This window comes from Schistocerca cancellata, chromosome 2, assembly GCF_023864275.1.
Source record: "Schistocerca cancellata isolate TAMUIC-IGC-003103 chromosome 2, iqSchCanc2.1, whole genome shotgun sequence".
NCBI classification, from domain to species: domain Eukaryota; kingdom Metazoa; phylum Arthropoda; class Insecta; order Orthoptera; family Acrididae; genus Schistocerca; species Schistocerca cancellata.
In genome coordinates, this window is record NC_064627.1 from 747,734,330 (window position 1) to 747,759,741 (window position 25,412).

At 45.2% G+C, this 25,412-nt stretch overlaps 1 protein-coding gene and 1 non-coding gene across 2 annotated transcripts in view; both read right to left on the reverse strand.

Annotated features, from left to right (window-relative positions):
• LOC126158234 (uncharacterized) overlaps positions 1-25,412 on the reverse strand; it is a 679,797-nt gene that overhangs the window by 251,481 nt on the left and 402,904 nt on the right. The window lies entirely within an intron of this gene.
• Trnat-ugu (transfer RNA threonine (anticodon UGU)) lies at positions 12,784-12,858 on the reverse strand. The gene has a single exon. It is a non-coding gene; the product is annotated as a tRNA-Thr (tRNA).

Genomic DNA, 25,412 nt, shown 5'->3' on the forward strand with positions numbered 1-25,412 from the left:
GTGGGCAGATCACGCGCCCAGCCCTGGTCTGTCGTTTAAAAGGGGCTCGAGAGCGCCGCCGTCTGTGTTAAGCACGGCGCTGGGTTGCACTCTTTTACGCGTCTTCTATCGATGCGAGATTCGATTTGCGGGTCTCTGTCGAGATGATGGCACTGCTGAGAGGGAGTTTGAGACGAACCGGTTTGGAGGCGGCGCCTGTGAGGCTGGCCGCAGCTGGGAGACTCGGCCCGCCCCTGGTGATGCAAGACGGCGTTAGTCAGACCCGGCCCGGGAGCCGGCGGCGAGCGGGTTGCCTGGGCGCCAGGCGCGGCGCAGCGCGGCGCGGTGACTCACCGCGGCGCAGCGCGGCTCGGCTCGGAGCAGCTCGCGCCACAACAGTCGGCGGGCTATTTCCTGCCCGCTGTCCGCCGACCCGCCGCTGACCCCGTGGGTGGGGTCGCGTGTCGCCTGCGCTAGCCAGCCGCCGCCGCCCACACCTGCGCTCTTCTCCTGTGTAGCGCCGTCTCGCATGGCGCAGTACTACAGATAGCGGAAACGGGAAACTAGCTCCTGTCTGCGCAACCGTCACTTCCTCACGAGATAAAAAAGTTTTTTCACCAGCGCAACTGTCGCTTCCGCACGAGATAAAGTTTTTTCACATATTGTGTAAAAAAATGACGCCATTTCAGAGTAGGAATTTTACTTGCGTACCCCCACTCCAATAGCAATATGTATTGCACCTCCAATGTGTACTGTTTGTAATTTCACCCTCTTGTAATTATAGACCGGTTAAAATTACTTGCCGGCCGAAGTGGCCGAGCGGTTCTAGGCGCTACAGTCTGGAACCGCGCGACCGCTACGGTCGCAGGTTCAAATCCTGCCTCGGGCATGGATGTGTGTGATGTCCTTAGGTTAGTTAGGTTTAATTAGTTCTAAGTTGTAGGGTACTGATGACCTTAGAGGTTAAGTCCCATAGTGCTCCGAGCCATTTGAACCATTTTTTAAAATTACTTGATAATTGACACTTCACGCGTTGAAGTTGGTTTTCTCTGATCAGAGCGCTCAACGTCACGTTCGAACCGTTCGCCGTCGCCAAACTGCCACAACTGGTTAGCTCGCCTACAATTCCTTTTCCGTCTTTCTTTCTTGATACGTTCTTCACACATGATAACCACACACACACACACACACACACACACACACACACACAGATGCTGAAGAAGTACTCACGTTTCATACAAAGCACTGACCAAACGCTACCGCATCCTCCCGCACAAGATGCGATTCATCGTCACCTATACAGTTATTACACGAAATTGCATGCATTCAAATTTTAGAAGGCTGCAATTCAACGTTGCGACTGGGATGCCAGAGTCATAAACATAACCACACACACTTAGTGGCGCACCGCAGTGGTTAGTGCATAAACCCCACGTGTAGATGGTTCTAGGTTTGAATCTTGTAAAATACATTACATTTTTTATTCCCAAATCCAATGGAAAGACTTTATAATACTAAAAATAATTCAGTTAATTGGTTTAAACGCATTTTTTACATCTACCACTTCGCTGCGTCATTTTCATCATAGAATTGACTTTTTCGCCCATATTTTTCTCCCTATCATTTACGTTTTCGTTTTGAAGCTGCCTGTGTCGCCTATGATATGCACCAAGTGCCAGCGAGGACTGCTCGTCGGCTGGTAAGATGGCAGTTCCTGTCGCCAGTGTAAGGATATGTTCTGGTACGCAATGACATCGAGAAATATCAGTTTGGTTTTAGCGCTGAAACTGAAATTTTTCTGTCTTGAGTTGCTAGTAGAGATTGGCTTTAATTGCGGGGAACACAGCGACCGTGATTCTAGTTCTGGCGCAGATTATTGCTGACTGTCGTTTTCTCGGATATATTGCACATCGCGAGGTTATGGATAGGTTAGGACATGAGTTTAAATTGAGGGCTACAAAACGCGTTGTCCTTCATATGGACACATGCCCTACTGCGAATGGTTTCCGAGATAGAACATACATTAATGTACTTTTGGTTTTGGGCTAGTTGCGCATTTAGTTCAACATGGTGATCATTTCCACTAGCATATTGGTCACTTAAAATCAGCTCTCGAAAGAGCATCTCGCATTTCTGCTTTACCTCGCGGCGGCCGCTTAAATACTGTTCCGCATTACAAATTAACAGCATTTGTTTAGCTTTTACCTCAGCGGTAGGCGGCAGCCGATATGGCAACACTGTAGCGGGAGGTGACAGACTTCTACTGTAAAAATGCTTCAAATGGCTCTGAGCACTATGGGACTTAACTTCTGAGGTCATCAGTCCCCTAGAACTTAGAACTACTTAAACCAAACTAACCTAAGGACATCACCCACAACCTTGCCCGAGGCAGGATTCGAACCTGCGACCGTAGCGGTCGTGCGGTTCCAGAATGTAGCGCCTAGAACCGCTCGGCCACCTCGACCGGCCCGTCTACTGTCAAGTAGTTTTAATTGGACTACTTAGTCTCGTGAAAGTCTATTTCGTGTACCGTGTGATACCATACTACAAAAGTAAAACAAAGATACCCGAATGTAGTCGAATTAAATCAGGCAATTCTGAAGGAATTAGATTGGCAAATGAGACATCAAAAGTAGCAGATGAGTTTTATTATTTCGGTAGCAATGTAAGTGACGGTACTCTAAGTAGTCTGGCAATGTTTGTGTCTGGAGCATAGGCTACTACGGATGTCAAACATGGACGATAAACAGTTCATACAAGAAGAGACATGAAGCTTTTTAAATGTGGCGGATAGGATAACTAATGATGAATCTAACTGGAAAGAAAATAAATTTATGGTACAACGTGACTAAAATAGGGCACATCCTGCGGCACAAACGAATAGTGAATTTGGCAAGGAAGAGAGCTGTAGGAAAACAAAAATTTTAGAGGGGGACCAAATGGATGCAGTAATTACGCAGATATAATGAGGCTTCCAAAGGAAAGGGGAGATGCATCAAATTGGCCTCCGGACTGAAGAGTTCAACAACAACGTAAGATACAAACAATGAAAAAAGGATTATTATACCGACATCGTGATAGTTATAGCAGTACGAATGCTTGTTCAAAGAAACCTTATCACGAGTCGCCTTAATCTATCTGGGTAAACCATATGAAACGTACACCTCGGTGACCGGACGAGGGTTTGAAACCCGTTCATCTTAGATGCGAGCTCAGTGCGTTAACCACAGTGCCACCTTGCTACTCTCCCTCCTGGTCGCCAGTCTAAACAGGCTGCACCATCCTGACTGACAGTTTACCATAAAGAAATTCATTTTGTGATAATAATAATGAGCGTATGACACTGGTGGCCGGGAGACCCCTCGCGGAGCGGATATGAACACGTTACAGAGTCAGCGAGCATTTGTCACTCAATCCGAACATTTTAAGTTAGGTTTCACTGTTAGGCTTAGGGTAAATTTTTAGTTTCAATTGGTGTTCCTGAACCAACAGCCGGCCGGTGTGGCCGAGCGGTTCTAGGCGCTTCAGTCCGGGACAGCGCTGCTGCTACGGTTGCAGGTTCGAATCCAGCCTCGGGCATGGATGTATGTGATGTTCTTAGGTTAGTTAGGTTTAAGTAGTTCTAAGTCTAGGGGACTGATGACCTCAGATGTTGAGTCCCATAGTGCTTGGAGCCAGAGTCTGTATCAACATCCTCTGTCAATATTCACAAACTACACTGGTTACAACTGAAATACCAAATATATCTTGTCTATAGTTTCATTCGATATACTCTACTGATTACTTTACCCGCACCAGGTGAAGTGGCATCAGATAGTAGGTCTCTCAGCAGGCGCCGCCGCTACAGCCTGAACTACCAACAGTGGCCCACTTGCCGCACCGAAAAAAAAAGATGGCTCGAGTTTGCCGCTAGGACGTCACTATTCGAGCTGCGCATGCGCACAGGACATTTTTCTCTTATCGCGTCCCCCTGACCCCTCTGACAGCAGACAACTTGTGACGCGACCATAGGACACTAGTTGCAGTTCAAACTATTGGTGGACATCACAAGTAAGGTGATGGTACTACCTACTAATGTGAAAATGTTGAAGTGACATACAGCTTTCACTGGTTTTTTTCCGCATCGCTATTAATAGTCTCTTTACTTTCGTAGCAAGCTCTCTAGAAAATGTACTGGACGTATTAATGACTTTATATTGTACTGTTACACTTTAAGGTACTCCAGTCAGAGTATTGGACCGAAAGTTCTGATTTGCATTATCAATGGTCTCCTCAGATGATTGCCGGTGGACGATGCTGAAACATGCAGCGTGCGATGAGCGGAAAACAGATGCAGGGAGGAATGGACTGCACCTAATGACATTGCCGCTGCAGTCAATCAGCTATTTAGTAGTGACAGTAATGAAAATGTAGAACAAAATCATCCAGAGACGGAAGTGTATTTTTGTCACTAGTGTTGCTGCTGCGATGGTTGTCTCTTCAGTCCGAAGATGGGTTTGATGCGGCTGTCCATGCTAGTCTATCCTATCCAAGCATCTTCTTCTCTGAATAACTAGTGCAACGTACTTCTATTTGAACCTGATTACTGTATCCAAGCCTGGTTTCCCTGTACAATTTTTCTCCTCTCCCTCCCCCGCCCTTCACCATTCCCTCCATTACCAAACTGAGGATTCCTCGATGTACCAGAATGTGTTCCATCAACCGATCTCCTCTTTTAGTCACATTGAACCATAAATTTCTTTATTCCCCAGTTCGATTCAGTGTGTCCTCATTAGGCATTCCGTGTACCTATTTACTCTTCAATAATCTTCCGTAGTATCACATTTCAAAAGCTTATCGTTCACGTTTCATTTCCGTACAGTGCTACACGCCAGACAAATACCTTCAGAAAATACTTTCTAATACACCATTTTCAGAAATGCTTCAATGGAACACAAATTTCTAGCCGAGTTTGCTAACGTACATTTGCGCTGTTTCTCTTGGCCCTGAAATAACCGGTTCGAATCCTGATGGTGGAAGAAATTTTCAGCACCAATGTTTAACTGGGAGCAGGGGCGACTTGGCGGTATACCAAAACGCGGGATTAAATTCCAAACACCTCCGCAGCGTGTGATGGATTGTGAGTATGTCACAATGTCTACAGCTACACATACGTTAAACTGGGGGAGGGGGGAGGGAGGAGCGGCGGCGGCGTCATTTACTGTTGGGCCATCTTCAAACTGCTCCAAAGGATACTCTCTACATTGTACTCTTTCTTTCCCCTTACCAGTTTCTAGTTAGATTTAATCTATTTTCCGCCTATTTTATACAGTGTCTCCTATGAGTACTGATCAGTATTCATGGATATGATAGGAACGCCCATTTGAGGTGAAAATCTTCATATGGACACATGCCCTACTGCGAATGATTTCCGAGATAGAACATACATTAATGTACTTTTGGTTTTGGGCTAGTGGCGCATTTAGTTCAACATGGTGATCATTTCCACGAGCATATCGTAAACTAAACTTTCTATCCGAGGCTACGTTTAGATGATTCAGATTGCGCTCAACGTTAGCACAGCGTGTTGCTACAGCTATGAACAATCACAATGGATTTTTACACGTAAGGAGTGTTAGCAGTAAAAGGCCTCGTAAACGGGGTAGTTGCTTTTTTCGCGTGTTTCGCAGTGACGGAATGCTCTGGCGCCAGTCACCAAGTGTGCCAGTACAGCCTGAAGCCCTTATCACGCCCTTCTTTGTATTTATGAAGCGGATGGGCTCGCACTTGCGAAGAGAGTGTTTCCTCTCGCTTTAGGACATCCGGATTAAGGTTTGTGAGCTTTTCCTTTATCTCTCAAGGCCTTTGAAATGGACACGATTGAGTTTGTTACCAGTCTACTTCCATGCGAGCTTCAGCCCTATTTTTTAATAACACAGTCCTCGGCGTGCACAGTATTCGTTTCTTCCTTGTAAGTGCACAATCAAGTGCTGCACCTATATCCACATACATACTCCACACCGAGCGAGGTGGCGCAGCGGTTAGCACACTGGACTCGCATTCGGGAGGACGACGGTTCAAACCCGCGTCCGGCCATCCGGAATTGGGTTTTCCGTGATTTCCCTAAATCACTCCAGGCAAATGCCGGGATGGTTCCTGTGAAAGTGCACGGCCGATTTCCTTCCCCGTCCTTCCCTAATCCGATGGGACCAATGACCTCGCTGTTTGGTCCCCTGCCCCAGCACCAACCATACTGCGTAAGCTATCGTACGCCGTACGGTGCAGGGTACTATGTACTACTGCTACTCACACACTCTGCTGCTCGATTCGCACAAGGAGCGAGGGAAAAACGACTGCCTTATACTTCCGCACGAGTCTTGATTTCTCTTACCCTCTAACGTGAGATGTATGTTGGTGGCAGTTTAGGATCATTCTGCAGTCGATGGCAAATGGCGGCTCTCTAAACTTTTTCAAAAGTGTTTTCCGAAAATATCATCATCTTCACTCAGGGGATTCCCATTTGTGTCTATAGAGCATTTCCGCAACACTCTCGCGTTGATGGAACCCTATTAGCCCGCCGGAGTGGCCGAGCGGTTCTAGGCGCTACAGTCTAGAATCGCGCGACCGCTACGGTCGCAGTTTCGAATCCTGTCTCGGGCATGGATGTGTGTGATCTTCTTAGGTTAGTTAGGTTTAAGTAGTTCTACCTCTAGGGGACTGATGACCTCAGCAGTTAAGTCCCATAGTGCTCAGAGCCATTTGAACCATTTTGAATCCTATTAGTAACACATCTATCAGCTTGCCTCTGAATTGTTTCGATATCTTTCTTTAATCTGACCTGCTACGGAACCCAAACACTCGAGCAGCACTCAAGAATAGGTCGCACTAACGTCCTGTACGGCGTCTCCTTTATAGATGAGCTACACTTTCCTAGAATCCTCCCAATAATCCGAGATCGACCATTCCGGTTCCTTTCAACCGACCTCACGTGCTCTTTCCATTTCATGTAGCTTTGCAACGTTAAGCCTAGACGAGACTACGTCAAGCAGCACAGCACTAATACTGTATTCCAACATTACAAGATTGGTTTTCCTGCTCTCTTCATTAACGTACATTTTCCCGCATTTAGAGGAAGCTGCCATTCATCACACCAAATACAAATTCTGTCTAAGCCATCCTTCATCGTCCTACAGACTCTCAAAGACGACACTTTTCCGTACACTATATGTCATCAGCAAGCTGTCGTAAATTGCTGCTCAAGCTATCAGCCAGATCATTCGTATATACAGTAAGAGGTCCTGTCACACCCAGTTCCCTCGGGCACGCCTGACAATACGCTTGTCTGCGATGAGGACTCGCCCTCCAGGACAACGTGCTAGGCACTATTAGTTGAAGGGTATCTATACCTTATGCTGTACGACCATCGCAATTTTCCACAAAAACTAAACACAAAAGAGGACAGACATCACGTACCGGACAGTAGCCAACTGTCCGTCTACGAGTGACGCGTTCGATGACCTCCCACACTCCCTCCCTCTCTTTCTCTTTCTCTTTCTAGATTCGCCAAACCGGTTAAAACTGGGGCAGACATTTTCCATTCCATACAATCACTGCCCTTTTGGACTCCTGAGACAGCGCTCTCGTGATATGGCAACCCGCCAGTGAACTAATTTATAGGAATCGGCCTTCACAACGATGAACTTTCGCTCCAGTAAGCGGCTGATATCGTCCTCTGGGCCGCCCGTGATCCAAATCGAGCTTTTAGTTACGGCGAGAGACACAAGGAAGGAACTACTCCGCGCTTCCGGTACTGGTAGTCTTCTTGTGTTGTTCTCTAGCCTAGCCAGAAGCCGAGGTTAGCCTGAAGAGTCGGCCGCGGTGGTCTAGCGGTTCTGGCGCTGCAGTCCGGAACCGCGGGACTGCTACGGTCGCAGTTTCGAATCCTGCCTCGGGCATGGGAGTGTGTGTGATGTCCTTAGGTTAGTTAGGTTTAAGTAGTTCTAAGTTCTAGGGGACTTATGACCTAAGATGTTGAGTCCCATAGTGCTCAGAGCCATTTGAACCATTTAGCCTGAAGATTGCAACAGTCAATATTAAGATAAAGCAGCCGAATTTCGATAGCCCGAAACGATTTCCATTCGATGTTAGTGAATGATCAACTCATACCGCTGTTATTTCTGAACTTTATTACACTTCCGAACAAGTTTTCGTCATCGGATTTTCATTGAACAAGATTTTCAAAGAAAAGTGACTTACAACATCAACAGCACCGCGTTCTCGAAGGAGTTATCAACCAACTCCTAGTCTGTCTAGGATAGAAAGTCACTGAGGTACGTTTTACTGATGACATAGGAGAGTTCTCGCCGAAACTGAACTGGACTGAGTTGGGTCCTTAATGCAACTGAATATGCATAACCGACCAGATCTGTGACTGGACTGAGAACTTTATTACATTCTTCTATCAGTAATGGACAGAAGTTAAAGGGATAATTTGATATAAATAATGTAATCTACTAAAATGGAAATAACTAACTGTATCCAAACTCTTCAGGAAGCAATACTGTCGCCATATCTTTGCATCCTGCATTTTACGGAAACTAGCAGGGTGATTGGTGATTTGCGTGACTGAAAATGCCTGCTCAGTCAACGAGGCGCAATACCTGTAAGTAGATACACAATAATATATACTATTTTCTAATAAGTACCAAGAACTGCAGTAAAACTTTAAAAAGACGACTGCAAAGCAAGAGAAACAGAGCACCACACACGCAGCAGTCTCATAGAATATTAATGTAAATATTTGCATTTGTTCCAGTGTTTTACTGCAAGGTTATTACAAGAAATTGAGGCGATTTCATAAACACTATGTGCTAAATTAATTGACATATTATCAAAAAACTCAACACTCATAAAGAAAAACTCAAAAGTTTTATATTGTTGCATCCGCACTTCAGATTCCTGCCACGAGCTGCTCCTAGCAGTTAGGCGAGATGGAGAACGGCGCCGAGAAAGTGTGTGTTGTGCTTGAAATGCATTGATGTCGGTCTGCCGTAACAGTCCAACGACGCTTCAGAACTAAGTTCCGCAAACATCCACCACCTGCAACTGTGCAGACTCACGTCTTAAAGTTTACGGTCCCTTTTACTTCTGTGGCCGGCCGGAGTGGCAGAGCGGTTCTAGGCGCTACAGTTTGGAACCGCGCGACCGCTACGGTCGCAGGTTCGAATCCTGCCTCGGGCATGGATGTGTGTTATGTCCTTAGGTTAGTTAGGTTAAAGTAGTTCTAAGTTCTAGGGGACTGATGACCTCAGAAGTTAAGTCCCATAGTGCTCACAGCCATTTGAACCATTTTTTTTTCTTCTGCGAAAAGACAGTTGCAGGACACACAGAACGTGGTGGCGCAGTGATTAGCATTCGTGACGACGACGCTTCAAACCCGCGTCCGGCCGTCCAGTTTTAGGATTCCCGCGCTTTCCTTAAATCGCTCCAGACAAATGCCGGGATGATTCCTACGGTCTCTAATGACTTCGATCTTTCTCCGTGTATACAGGGTGTTACAAAAAGGTACGGCCAAACTTTCAGGAAACATTCCTCACACACAAAGAAAGAAAATATGTTATGTGAACATGTGTCCGGAAACGCTTACTTTCCATGTTAGAGCTCATTTTATTACTTCTCTTCAAATCACATTAATCATGGATTGGAAACACACAGCAACAGAACGTACCAGCGTGACTTCAAACACTTTGTTATAGGAAATGTTCGAAATTCCCTCCGTTAGCGAGGATACATGCATCCACCCTCCGTCGCATGGAATCCCTGATGCGCTGATGCAGCCCTGGAGAATGGCGTATTGTATCACAGCCGTCCACAATACGAGCACGAAGAGTCTCTACATTTGCTAACGGGGTTGCGTAGACAAGAGGTTTCAAATGCGCCCATAAATGAAAGTCAAGAGGGTTGAGGTCAGGAGAGCGTGGAGGCCATGGAATTCGTCCGCCTCTACCAATCCATCGGTCACCGAATCTGTTGTTGAGAAGCGTACGAACACTTCGACTGAAATGTGCAGGAGCTCCATCGTGCATGAACGACATCACCAACAATACCTGCCCAAACGTTCACAGAAAATCTGTACTGATGACGTGTTTGCACAATTGCGTGCGGATTCTCGTCAGCCCACACATGTTGATTGTGAAAATTTACAGCTTGATCACGTTGGAATGACGAAACTAAAATGAGCTCTAACATGGAAAGTAAGCGTTTCCGGACACATGTCCACATAACATCTTTTCTTTACCCAATTTACACCATAATGTTCGTGAATTCTTAAACAGGAAACTGAGAAATCGATGGATCGGTCATAGTGGGTTTGATGATCAGCAATTCATGTCATGGTTTCCACGCTCTCCTGACCTAACCCCATGCGTATTTCTATTTTTCTCTTTTTTTTGCGTGGGGCTGTGTGAATGATTCAGTGTTTACGCCTCCTCTACCGACAACCCTATCACAACTTGAGCTCGCATCAACAGTGCTTCTGAACAGGTTGTTAGGGACGAGCTTCGCTGAATGTGGAAAGGACCTGATTATCGACTTGATATCTGCAGAATCAGTAAGGGCAGGAGGGGGGGAGGCACATATGGAGTAGTTGTAATATGCCCAAAACAACTTTTGAGTTTTTCTTTTATGTGTATGCAAAGCACTGTGACAATATGTCAAATAATATTGCCACAGAAAAACTGCGAAATCGCGTCTATCATTTATAATAACCTTGTATTTAAATCACTACTTAGGATTGCTTCTCCGAACAACAATCTGAGTATTACTGCCACATTTGATACGCACAGAAAACAGGGGTTAGTTGGAACTAGTCCCTTTATAAGTTGCCAGTTTAAGTCAATATTTTGTGACACGTCGGGAAAGCCCGTTTGGCAGTGGCTGGTCGGTGGCACAGTGCTCAGAGCTCAGCGCTGGTGCCTTTCACCCCGCGGCGCGGCGCTTTCTCCCAGCCTTGGGGCATCGGCCTCCGATTCCTCCTGCTCCTGATGCCGCGCACGCCGCCGTGCGATATTTCACTGCCCTACTGCCGGCCTGGCCAGGTTATCCCCGCGAGGCCGCTCCGGCCCCCAGACCGTTGCCATGCAGAGCAGAGCGCAAGGGCGTGTGCCGGCCGACACTCACTCGCCAAGGTTACCTACCTGCCTACCTGCGCGTTGTGGCTGTGTGCCGACTCGTGGAACGGAACGCTCTTATGTAGCTGTAGCGGGTCCCAGGTAACTACTTTCTCTAGTAGTGTCTCATCACATTCAAATAAACTAGATCTGCACAGTGACAGGCAAACAGTGGCTACTCAATAATTATATCCTGCTCCGTCCAGGTAAAAGAGTTGTCGACAGTAGCATGAAAAAGACAGTTCCTCTCACACAGATATATCATATTCACATGTGCCTGCCAAGTGCAGCTTCGGCCAAATGCGACAGTCCCAGGGGTCGTCCGTTTTGGATATTAGTGTTTTAGATTCTGGAGTTTTCTTCTAGACGAAGGAATATAGTAGAAAGCGTCAGACTACAACCCGTAAGACACAAGATGGACAGTCATAGCGAGAGGCAGAAAATACCACTGGGATGTCCCAAAGGGCAACTTTATGACTTGCGTCACTTTTAAGGAACGCAGAGGTATTCTATGGCGATCGGGGAAAAATTCGTCCAGGGCCATCACTGCCTCCTCCTCAGTGCAAAAGGGCGTAGAATACAGAGTCAAGCCTCTGACGTAAGCTAACAGGGTCCCTGCATTTACACTTGTTTATGTAAGCCTTCGTTATTCTTCTCCTGAGAACTCGACAGTGATAGTTTTCAGAGGTCAAGTCTAGGGATGAATAGGGAAGGAGGCATTTACCTGTGTTGACAACTCTGGGTGCTGCTGAGTTAACTGAAACATTTTCTTAATAAAACACGGCACATATTGTTTATAAAGGAGATTTCATGACCACCCTGAAAGGAGTATTTAGCAAACCAGTAGGACCGTGGACAAAAATCGACTTGTGCTTCTCGGGGGCGGTCCTATACTCAGATAAACACAACGGACAGACAGAAAGAATGGCCCCTAGTGACTGTCGCGACGAAGAAGACCTTAACCGTATGATACCTGGGTGTAAATAGCACAACGGAGCGACGGACGTCCAGGTCCAGTAATTGAGAATCACGGAATAGAGGGGATCATTCAGTGTGAAAACGCTCCTGGCACCAGCAGACATCAGGATTACATATGATACTGTATTTTTTTTATATATATATTGCGCAAGTTATCACCTTTACGTGAGACATCATGAACCTAATGAGAGTTTTACAACTCAGCTGGCGAACTTGCCGTGCGGATTTCTGAATGGTTCAAATGGGTCTAAGCACTATGGGGCTTAACATCTGAGGTAATCAGTCCCCTAGACTTAGAAACTACTTAAACCTAACTAACCTAAGGACATCACACACATCCATGCCCGAGGCAGGATTCGAACCTGCGACCGTAACAGCAGCGCGGTTCCGGATTGAAGCGCGTAGAACCGCTCGGTCACAGCGGTCGTCTATTTCTGAATGGAATGACGCGTTTGGCAAGAAGTGTTTAAGTAAGTAGGATTATTTCTCATATATTAGAAATGGCTGCATGTAAAAGTCAAAGCTAGTAATTAAAAATATCGGTAAGCTTGTCGATAGAGTCCGGATTCACCCTTCCGTTAGTATACAGTGCGTGACAAGTCCTGAACGAGGAATTAGAATTATATACTAATACCTTCAGCTACTGACGGGCGTTGATATATATCAAGGTGAAAATGTGTGCCCCGACCGGGACTCGAACCCGGGATCTCCTGCTTACATAGCAGACGCTCTATCCATCTGAGCCACCGAGGGCACAGAGGATAGTGCGACTGCAGGGACTATCTCGCGCACGCCTTCCGTGAGACATGTCCGAGAGAACAGACACCATATCTATATATCCATATAAGTATATGAACGAGGAAGAGTTAGCGTCACACCTGTCGTCGTCATAATTGGACGCTGTAGTATATTACAGTATATCTCTAAATTCGTCCCCCTACATACGATATTATAAGTAAATGAAAGGTTTATCTTTGCAGGGCGAGTGAAGACTCGTTTGATACATCACACTTCGGTTCATTGTTAAGATACTTGCAAAAAGCAATTAGTCTACAAAGGAGAGTGCTTGCAAAATACTCGTACGACCCAGACTAGAATGATGGTCAAGTGTGTGGGACTCGTATAAAAGAGGTCTAAAGCTAGGTACTGAACGTTTACAAAGAGAGAGAGCCAAAATGATCACTAGTACTGCTGTACGCACGGAGGTATCCAACAGTCTTTCTTCCCTCGTACCCGTATGCGAATAAAGCGGGAAGAAACTAATGTGTGGCACAACGGCAACGGCTCTCTGCACTGAACTCTACGGTGGTTTGTGGAGTACAGATTGTAATGGTCCTTTATTTACGTAACCCCAGTTCTCAATACCAGTAATACCGTACTACTTTTCTGCGAAGTAACAGACATATTTTTGTGATAATATTCACATCTGGTTTTATTAATGTATAGGTACTCCGATGTATCGATATATTACAGTGATATGATTCTTGTGTGTATTCATTTCTGTGAGACTGTCATAATCTTTGACTTACTTGTAACCGTTTTGGCGCGAATGCGCAAAGAGCAGTCATAATCTTTGACTTACTTGTAACCGTTTTGGCGCGAATGCGCAAAGAGCAGTAGTTAAGTTGTTACTTCGCTTTGTAAAAGAACAGTCAAGTCTTGTGTTTGGTTAAAGTGGAAATTAAATATATGAAGATTGATACAAAACTGTTTTCTTGATGATATAACAATTAAGAAGAAGTGTATGTGAATTTACAAGAAGTTTAATAAAAATGTGGATCGTGAACACCAAGTCAAAAATTATTTTTACTATACCATTGTTCTGATCTGGGATTATTTGACCATTAAGAATTTTCCGAAAAAACGCATTTTTTAGGTCTTCAAATATTGCTAAAATACAGATCTGGACCTTCTAGCAGAGTGGAATCACCGTAGAATCAACAAGATGAGCCATAACAACTTCGACGAAATGTACGTGGGAATCCATTCAAGATAAGTGTCAAAATTAATGACTTTTTTACAGAGACTTCACTGTATCCATTCTGACGATACCATCCACAGCAAATAACTTGTTGTTACCCGATAAAGCGAACATATGCTGGGTGAGCAACATTATTAATCTGATTTCTAACCTACTTTGCAAGTGGTGGTAGTGTTAGAAGATGTAGATTGTTTTGGTTCGTGCAGGTAAGGATAAGGTGGTAAGGTGTTCGGTCACTTGCAACGCACAGAATGCAAGAGCTGAGCAAATGCGTGGCACGCCGTACCACAGCAGAGCAGGGCACGTGGCACCTCGGCAGCAGACGGAGGCAGGAGGAGGCGGCGGTGCCAAAGCCCCGGCGTGGGCGGCGCGCCTGGGCGAGGCGGCGGCCGGACGTGGGCCCGCGACGCCGGCCTGGAAGCGGTCCAGCGGCAGCGCGCCGCGCGCACCTCCGCATTCTCTCCGCTGCCCGACTCGGTACGGCGCTCTCGTCGCTCTCTCCAAACGCGTCAGACAACCGTCACGCCTGCAGTTTCTTACACGACAGTGTGGTTGTTCTCGTCATCAGTCCGACGAATGGTTTCATGATGCACATCACGCTATGCTACCCTGGTAAGCCGCTTCACCTCCGCGGAATTATCCATTTGAACCCGCTTACTGTCGTCAAGCTTTGGTCTCCTTTTACAATTTTCGCCTCACACTTTACTCATTACCGCAGTGACGATTCCTTGATGTCTCCGTGTGTGCCGGCCGAGGTGGCCGAGCGGTTCTAGGCGCTACAGTCTGGAACCGCGCGACCGCTACGGTCGCAGGTTCCATCCATGTCAGGTTCCACACACATCCATGCCTCGGGCATGGATGTGTGTGATATCCTTCGGTTAGTTAGGTTTAAGTAGTTCTAAGTTCTAGGGGACTGATGACCTCAGAAGTTAAGTCCCATAGTCTTCAGAGCCATTTGAACCATTTTTTGTCTCCGTGTGTGCCCCATTAACTGACCCCTCTTTTTATAGGTCAAATGTTTGAGCGGAACGAAAACGAGACGCCCTAGTAACTATGCGATGTATTTGTCCGGATTTTCATAGCCAAACAAGGAGTAGGGAAAGGCCAAATGAGGTACCAAATTGACCAGCGCGAGGTCTAGTTTTGAGGGAAAACGAGTTACATGCAAGTCAGGGTAATTTCAGAAAAAAATTAATTACTCATATGAGGGAAATTTGAAATATTTCACGAACACTTGCCGATAGCTGTGTAAATGAAGTGTCAAAAAGTACCAAATCACAGCACAGATTGAAACTTCTCCGCCATTCCAAAAAAATTGTTTGCATAGAAAGAAGGCATTATATAATTATATGTATGCAAACGCCAGCTCAAGATTTTTTTTAATGATCTCTATCAACGTGGCCGCCACACCAACAGAAAACGCAGTTTGTGTAGTTCATGCCGCAACTGCGAGAAACAATGATAATTGAATTTTTAAACAGGACGGTGCTCCACTTAACTTTCACGACGATGTTAGTGAGTTCTTGGGTACTGAGCTACTAAGAGGATCGATCGGTCGTACATCAGCTGGCTATCTACAGTTGCTCGCATCACCCCCCCCCCCCCTCACGTTCTCTGCATCTCACACTGTTTACTGTGTGATTTTTGCCTTTCTGGTATCATAGACACTGTGTTCACACCTTCACTTTCCCATAACATCGCTGACTTACGAGGACACATCAGTGCGACTGTGACTGACTTGTATGTTGAGACGTGAATGGGCTGAATTGGACTGTAGGCAGGACATGTGCCGTGTGACTAGCTGTTCACACACTGAACATTTGTGAGCACGCCACAAAAAAGCTCCCTGAGTCGCTGTTTCCATAGATATAATAATTTCGTATCTAACTTCAATACAATACTTGAAAGTTTCTACATCATTTGGTTAACCTATACATCATATTTCGTTCTTTCTGAACAGAACATGAAAATAAAGATAAAGATTTGAAAAAAAACCGGTAAAATGTTTTATGAAGTGATTTGTCTTAAAGTTCAAAATGAAGCAGATTAGTGAAACATTTGTAGCGCCTTTGAATAATGCCCGAAATCGTTTACGGCAAATAAGGCGATGTTTGGGAATTTAAAGTCCAACATTTAGCTTAGAATCTTAGAAGTTAGAAACGTACTACAGGATATTGGTCTGGTGGAACTTCAGTCAGCGGTCTCTTTACGTAACTAAAGTATGAGTATCTCAGCTGTTATACGAGGGTTATTCAGAAAGTAGGGAACGTTTTGGCATTAAAAAAAAACTAAGTACAAGTAAGATATTTTATTATATACATCTGAAAGAGCGACTAACATACTACTTTTCCACATAGTCACCAAACACGTTGAGGCACTTATCATAGCGGTGGACAAACTTTGAAAGACCTTCGTCGTAAAATTCTGCCGCCTGAGACAGCCACTGAGTCACGCCCACCTGGAGTTTCGCGTCGTCATCAAAGCGCTGCGTTGCAAGCCAGTTAGTTCATCATCTTGGGAAACAAGTGGAAATCGCTTTGTGCAAGATCGGGGCGGTAGAGCAGATGAGGGAAAATTTCCCATTTGAATGAGTTCTTTAGTGCGGTCTGTCGTGTGAGGTCGGGCATTGCCGTGCAAAAACAAAATTTTTGACGTCAGCTTTCCTCGGCGTTTGTTTTAAACTGCTCTTCTAAGGCTGTGCGAAGTTTGACAGTAGCGGGCAGAATTTGTGGTCGCTCCACGTTCGAGAAAATCAATAATAAGCACACCTTGCCTATCCCAAAACACAGTCGCCATGAACTTCCTTGCTAACAAGGTTTGCAAACATTTTCTTGGTTTTTCAGGGAACCTTGTGTGCCCCCACTCCATGGACTGTAATTTTGTCTCGCAATTGACGTGTTTCACCGAAGTCTCGTCACAGGTTACGATTCGATCCAGTAATGAATCACCAAGTTTGTGGTAGGCCTCCAGAAATGTCAACGTTGCCCCCATTCGCTGTTCTTTATGATGCTCTGTAAGCATTTTGGGCAACCATCGTGCACAAAATTTGTGATAGCCTAGCTTTTGAGTGACAATTTCAAACAACAAAGTCCGTGAAACTTGTGGAAAAGCAAGCGAAAGCTCCGTTATTGTGAAGCGACGGTTTTCACGAATCGTTTCATCAACTTTCGCGACAAGATCGTCAGTCATAATGCTCGGGCGTCCATTCTTCTCTTCATCATGAACTTTGGTTCGGTCATTTTTAAACCGAATGCACTATTTCGGGACGGAACATTCACTCATTACGTTGTTTCCGTACACTTCGCACAGTTCACGATAAATTTCTATAGGTTTCAGGTTTTTTGCCAACAAAAACCATATCACAGACCGCACCTCACAACTGGCGGGATTTTCCATTACAGCGCACATTTCAAATTCGAATGACGAAAAAACCAGACGCGCAGAGACGTTCCCGCTGTCACGGATGGATGCCGACTGATCTGCCGAGCACGCACATACCAAAATATACGCGTTCGGCGCCCGCCTAGCGGCGTCAGACGGAAACGTTTCCTACTTTCTGAATAGCCCTCGTATATTCAAAGGTAGGGCCTATATGAAATGTTTCTCTACCCCCTTTAATTTCGTAACTTTAGACAAATAATTTCGCAAAACATTTCACAGTTCTTTTTCAAAGTGTTTTAGCCAACTTCAGTCATTAATTTGTTTTCTCCCCAATTTCATTAAGTACCTCCTGATTAGTTTGTCGATCTATTCATGTAATCTACAGCATTTTTCCGTGGTATTACATTTAAAAAGCATCTATTCTCTTCTTTTCTATACTCCATATAAACACCTTCAGAAAAGACATCCTAAACCTTAAATTTATGCTCGATAACTTTTTTTCTTTTTGAGGAATGCTTTACTAACTGTTCCACTTTATATCTTCTCTACTTCGCCCGTCGGCTATATTTTCGCGTATAACTTCCCTATTACTGTTGGAAAGTCGTTTCCTCACCTCATTCCCTCAACATCGCCTGATTTAAATCCACTGTGGACGAGAAACAAGTCAAACAAGATGAGAATAGAAGCTTTTGGAATGTGGTGCCACAGGAGATGAAAATCCGACGCGCATTGTGCAGGTCTTCTTTGAAAACGCAATTAGCCAGATGTGTCTACCATCAAAAGTGTCTAGGTTACGGTTGGTTGGTTACCTAGACGTCAACCAACCGCTGTTGATAGTTTGCTGGCTCCCATACAAACCGCACGAACAGAAACTGCCCAGTAACATGTCTTGTCCGAACCACGATAATTAGATTTTTTTTTGGTTGTTTGGGGAAGGAGACCAGACAGCGTGGTCATCGGTCTCATCGGATTAGGGAAGGATGGGGAAGGAAGTCGGCCGTGCCCTTTCAGAGGAACCATCCCGGCATTTGCCTGGAGTGATTTAGGGAAATCACGGAAAACCTAAATCAGGATGGCCGGACCCGGGATTGAACCGTCGTCCTCCCGAATGCGAGTCCAGTGTCTAACCACTGCGCCACCTCGCTCGGCACGATAATTACAGGCCCAGATTGTAGGATGTGGCAGAGTGATGCCGTACTCAATTCTTAGTCACAATTCAGAAGCAGTTCTCTAACATTTATCAATTGTGTATTATTACGTACCCAATCTGTAGTGTAATATTTCTACATCTACGCCTATCATTTCCTCCCCTTCTGCGTTGCCATATGGCAAGAATGACTGTCGGCAAACCTCTGCCAGCTCTGATTTTTCTGATTTTCACGTCATAGTCACATCGTGACACGTATGTGGGAACGAGTAAGGTGTCGCCTCTCTCTTCGTAAACTGCTTCTCAGAATTTTAGTAATCAATCTCTTCGTGACGCTCAAGGCTTCTCTTCCGTTGCATGTATCCTACTTCGAGCTGCAGTTTTCACACAATTTAGTATATGTTTCGACCTACTTGTTCCGTAGCTGCGAATAAAAACTCTATTATCATGTAACCATATTGCAATCGATTTCCTTCTCGGCATTTTATGTATCAGCGTTATGTCATTACTTCTCAGGGAAAGGTCTACAGAATTACCAGAAGCGTACGTAGAAACGCAACGTCTTACAATTAAAAGGTGCTTGACTTCAGCCAACAAATAAAACGTACAGCCGCAGAACCGTTCTGTTTTGTGTGAAGCAACCGTGAACTTCACTGGTGCTTCCTGTGTATATAGTATTTCGATATTCACGCATGTACTGAAGACTTTGAATGATACGTCAAACAACGACTCGTTTCCTGGACGCTAGAAGTATAGTTTCCTGCTTCCTTCAAGCACTTTGTACGTAATTTCCCCTTACGAAACTCCAACAAGAATATGGAAGACTACTTCTACTATATTGATTGAGCTCAGTTAATTTTCCGTTCGGACGTAACGTTAGATAAACAATGGTCCCACAAAAATTTATCTTTCATAATAAAAGTAACTGTGGCATGGAAACGCTACATTCGTGCTAGTACCTGAGGGAATTTGTGTGTTTCCGAAATTGGAATTTTTAGTACAGTGTTCTCAATCATTCAGTTTGTTACCAAGTAAAATTAACGTTTAGGTTTCAACACAACCAAGACATGCCGTTGTTAGAATGTTCTGCGTGAAAGCAGTGGCGTGCATAGCGTGACAGCTATCGGGTGGAATCGGAAGGCTTGTGTTAGCAATGCAATGGCACGGCTGTGACGAAGTGTGCTGTCTTCCCGGTTGACGGGATGTTAGCTAAACCGCGACGAAGGACAGAGAAGAGGTAGGAATTCGCGTCTTACGTAAGCTCGATTCTCTTGTCGCCAGACGGAACGCTACTTGCTACCATGCCAAACGAAACCGCAGATTCCTGAATATCGTGAAACCCAAATTTGACTCGAATACACGCAAGTAGGAGCTACTAATTCTAGAGAAAGTAATTTGCCACGGTTGTGATTTCCTGCATCATAAAAGAAATGTAAACGTGAACAGAATTATGTTGCAATGTGTTGAAACTTTTCGTGCTTTCGTTGTAAACTGTATTTTGTATACTGACTGTCAACGACGCAAAATTTGTCAGAGGTACATATTTTGCGTAGAATGAATACTCATCACGTCAAGAGAGAGATACTACATACAGCTCTGGCATTCACGTTTGTAGCCAGCACGCAGTACGAACATATTCAGAGTGGCTGACAAAGACGTAACTCTACTCTGCAACAATCAACTGGGGTCCGAAAACAACGATCGTGTGAATCGCAGCTCGTTCTGTTCGTCCACGACACCCAGGGAGCAGCAGACACCGGTATCCAGGTAGATGCCGCGTTCCGTAACTTCCGGAAGGTGTGCCGACACAGTTCCACATTTCCGTCTAGTGAACAAAATACGAGCGTACGGAATGTCAGACCTGCTGTGATTGGACCGAAGAGTTTGTAGCAAACCGAACACAACAAGTCGTTCTCAACCGAGAGACATTTTCAGACGCAAAAGTTAACTTCTGGCGTTCCCCAAGGGAGTGTTATAGGACCATTAATTTTGACAGTATTTATAAACGACCTAATAGATAACGTCAGAATTTTCGTGAAGCTTTTCGCGGATGATACTATCGTATAAAGTGAAGTCGTAGCCGAGAAAATTGCAGCGTAATGCACGAGACCTCAAGAGGAATACAGCTTGGTGCAGCGATTAGAAAGTTGAACAACGACATAAAAATACACTGGGGTCCAAAGCTAAAGCAACAAAAAGAAATTTTGCAAGGTTGCGTTTATTTTGCCATAAAAGTGTAAACAGTGCAGTAAAATACACACAATGCAAAAAACAAAAACCAGAATGCAAACGACTGCAACATGAATAACTGTAGACAAAAATTTTCTTCGTTTTTCCCAATTTAACAGATTTGCACGAACATTCCGATAGCTGGTTAATGTGCTCAATATGGGGGGACCACCTCTAGCAGCAATACAGGCCTGACACCGACAGGGCATGTTGGGAATGATGTCATCAGTCTCGTGTTAAAGCAATAATGTCAATTCTTCCTGGAGAGCTGCTCACAGTCTTGGAGAGTGGTTGGTAGGTGCTGACGTGATGCAAGCCATCTCCCTAGTGCACCCCAGACATGCTCTATGTCCATGGGATTCAAATCGGGAGAGCGAGCACGTCACGCCCCCATCAATGCGACGTCTGGGCCCACAGTATTTCGCAACAACCGCAGATGAGGTCCCCAAGATCTCGTCACGATACCTGAGAGCAGTTAAACCTTGCCGATTCATCCGTACAATTTCTTGAAGAGGGGTTCGAGTGGCAAACGTAACCCCTGCTCACACCGTTAGGGATCGATCTCTTTCCACAATGTCTGGGTACCGAAATCGTGGTTCACCGTTTTCTTCAGATGCGAATACATCGAGAATCACTCTCCAGACTAAATCGGGACTCATCTGCGAAAACGATATTGGGCCACTGTTCGACCGCCGAGGTGTAATTTTGATGACTCCATTCTAGACGTTCCTTTCTGTGAAGACTCATCAGAGGTAGACATACAGTATGTCTCTGGCAATAAAGACCATTCTGCCGAAGACTTCTGCACACCGTTTACCTCGATACAACACGTCCAATGACGGCTGCGAGCTCAGTGCCAGTTGCCGTGCAGTACTAAGGCGGTAATGTCGTGCCTTTACAGGCGAATAACGGTCCTCTCTTCTGAAGTCACACGTGGTCGACCGTGTCCTGGTCTTCGGGGTACAGTTTCGGTCTCTATAAACCGTCGCCACGTCCGATAAACAACAGAACGATTCACATTAAGCCATCGGGCCAAATCAGTTTGCGACTGTCCTGCTTCCTTTCTTTCTATGGCCTTCCGCCGCAGAGTGTCTGCTAGCCATCTTCTCTGCGCCATACTGCATATACCGTCTGTAACTAGGTTCGTATGAGCAGTTGCCAGCGGGCTCGTGCGCATGCGCAGAGCTGAATTCGCGTATGAGCAGTGCCTTCCTCCCGCTTCTGGCTACTTGGAGCGTGGCTGTTTGGTGTACGAGCAGTAGCAGCAAGTAGCCACCAGAAGCTACCCGGAAAAATTTTCCTGGCGCGCCCAAGCTGCCAGATTCGCGCATGCGCAGAGCAAGCTGAAATGTAGGGGGGGGGGGGGGGGTCCTTCCCCACGTGACCCGTGGCCGTGTATATGTTTCGTGTCTTCGTTTACAGCTCCCACGTCAAATGAAAACAAAACAGACTTCTGTGGCCGGGAGCCATCAAGTGAATTAATATACATTCTCATAACCATGAAAGACAAAATAAGTTAGTAGTTTCAATTTTCTGATTTTATATTATTTCCACGTTATTAGCAATCAACCATTAACGTCTAATGAAGCTTTTTATGTCTGTTTTATAGAGAAATTTGTCCAGTTATTTTTTTTTTCCGCTGAGGCAGTTAGTTTATTTGAAAGGAAGTATTTCATTCCGCGCTATTGGCGACTTTCAACCTCGTTCAATTTAAAGTGCAAATTTTCATTTTCTGGGACGAATGACGTTATACCATAATAAAGAACCAAACATGAGAATACAGTACTGGACCTCCAAGAAAACTGGTATCACGAGAACCACATGAAAAGCTGAATATCAGGTACTTCAGAGTCCATCTGGACATAGAAATGTGCAATTAGAGCGGAATGAAGCATTTTAGTATGGTTTATGAAATTCCGATGCTGCTGGAGTATTCTCTGATGTCCTGTTCCTTTTATGACACTGTAAGATCTCTTAATGCCATATACGTACGAACATACGTAAACATTGACTTGAAGCTAAGTAGGCAAATTTGGTCAGTAGTTTTGAACTAAATATTTTGTTTCGAATATGACAGCTGTAGCAGAATTTTATAGATCTGCCTTCTGTGAAAGTGTTTTTCGATCACAAGGCACTTGTCTAGTACTTCCTCTGGGCCTGAAGTTATTTCTTAATTTGTGTTTACGTCTTAAATTTATAGAATGCCATTCTATGCTAAATTTTAGACTGGCAGCATACCATGTTTTATCGTTTTAACTCCCCACATGGCTTCATATTTATTCCTAGAGTAGAATATAAATTGTCAGTTGTACAGTTTCTTTGCCTCACAGACAACCATGTTAATTTTTTCACATTTTGAAATAGTCATGAAATTTATTGTCCTTTATTCCGGTGTAAGCTACACAAGAAACTGTCTCTTTTTTTTGTTGCAAGTAATTTGTATTCCATCCTAGTAGCTTTTTGCAGCGCTGTGTAGATGTAAACCTGTTGGGAATGCTACGTAACAATATTGCAGAGTACGAATAAAAAAAACTGTCAAAGTCACCCCTTAGCAAAATTTTATGGTACTTCGAGCTGTGGAGTCTAATTTTTAAGTGATATTTTGCCAAGAACTGCTTCCTTATTTGCATCCTTTATCTGTGTGGGATATGATGAAACAACTGCTCTAAGTACAACTTAGTATGTCCTCTCAACAACATGCCACACGGGCGGCACGGCTACACATGGTCACGTGATGCCCCACCAGAAATACGACGAAAAGTGTATGAGCAGAGCAAGCACCAAGCACGGGCTGCCTACGTCATCGTAGCTGCGCATGCGCAGTACAGCCTGTTGTCTGGCGCTTTCTGGTAACTGCTCAAACGAACCTACAGTGTACACAGCGATTGTAGATGTGGGACTACCCTACAAACACTATCTCGTTCCATAGGTGTCCTGACCTCAACGTTGGCTTGGTTGTCCGTTGACCGGGATGCCCGTCATTGTTGGCATCAAATAAATGATAATTAATTGAAACCCTCAGCTGCCGACAGGTGTTGTTGACATACGTCGATGGGGACAGCTGAAACTGTATGCCCCGACCGGGACTCGAACCCTGCTTACATGGCAGACGGTCTATCCATCTGAGCCACCGAGGACACAGATGAATAGTGCGACTGCAGGGACTTACCCCTTGCACGCTTCCCGTGAGAGCCACATTCCCAACTGTCCACAATCTACATACGTAATGTTCCTAATAGATACTTTGCCCATTCACTCGTTACTCACGCCCACTAAGGTGACGATTCTCGTAAGAGTTCGGGCAACCTGTGCGCATTCGCCGTATAATGGAATGACGACAATGAAAATTTGTGCCAGACCGGGACTCGCATCCGGATTTCCCGTTTATCGCAGGCGTTCGCCTTACGATTAGGCTACCCCAAGCACGACTCACTGCCAGACCCAAACCTCCATGTGTCGTCAACCATGTGTCTATAACCTCTACTCGTACAGCCATGACACATGTATATTCCCGCACAGTGGAGAAATTTTAATTTAAAGTCGCTTGCCCGGTGTCGGCGGATAAATATGAGTACAACGTTGCAGTGCCTGTAATATTCCGAAGTACGATGCAATGTTGCTGCGGATGTGCATGCATGTCACAAGAAACACTGCATCGCATTTAAATATAAGCAATCACCTCCTACTCTTCTGTTATACCACTTATTTTTCGATCAGTTGTCTGATAGGTTCGGTACGGCCAGCCACGAATTCCTCTCCTGTGGTAATCTTCTTCACAGAGTAGCACTTGCACCCTACGTTTTCAGTACTTGTTGGATGTATTCAATCTATGTTTTCCTCTACAGGTTTCACCCCCTACGACTCCCAGTACCACAGACGTTATCCCTTGACGTTTCAACACGTCTTATCATCCTGTCCCTTAGCCAGCCGGTGTGGCCGTGCGGTTCTAGGCGCTTCAGTCTGAAACCGCGTGACCGCTACGGTCGCAGGTTCGAATCCTGCCTCGGGCATGGATGTGTGTGATGTCCTTAGGTTAGTTAGGTTTAGGTAGTTCTAAATTCTGGGGGACTGACGACCACAGTTGTTAAGTCCCATAGTGCTCAGAGCGAAACCATCCTGTCCCTTATTCTTGTCAGTGTTTTCCAAATGTTCTTCCCCTCACCGATTCTGCCGAGCACCACCTCATTTCTTATCTTATCAGTCCACATAATTTTCGGTATCTTTCTACAGCACCTTATATCAAACGCTTCGATTCTCTTATTCCTGGAGATCCCACAGTCTACGATTCACTACCATACAAGGCTGTGCTCCAGAGGTACAAACCCACAAATTTGCTTCTCAGATTAAGGCTGATATTTGAAAAAAACTTCTTTCGGCCTGGAATGTCCTCTCTGCCTGTGCTAGTCTACTTTTCATGTCGTCCTTGCTTCGCCCGTCACGTGCTAATCGTTACAAGGTGGCAGAATTTCGTTACTTCATCTGCTTCATGGTCGCCGGTTTTGATGTTAAGTTATTCGACACGCCACTGAATTGACCGAGCGTTTAATGTCTGCTGTACGTGCAAGGCGAG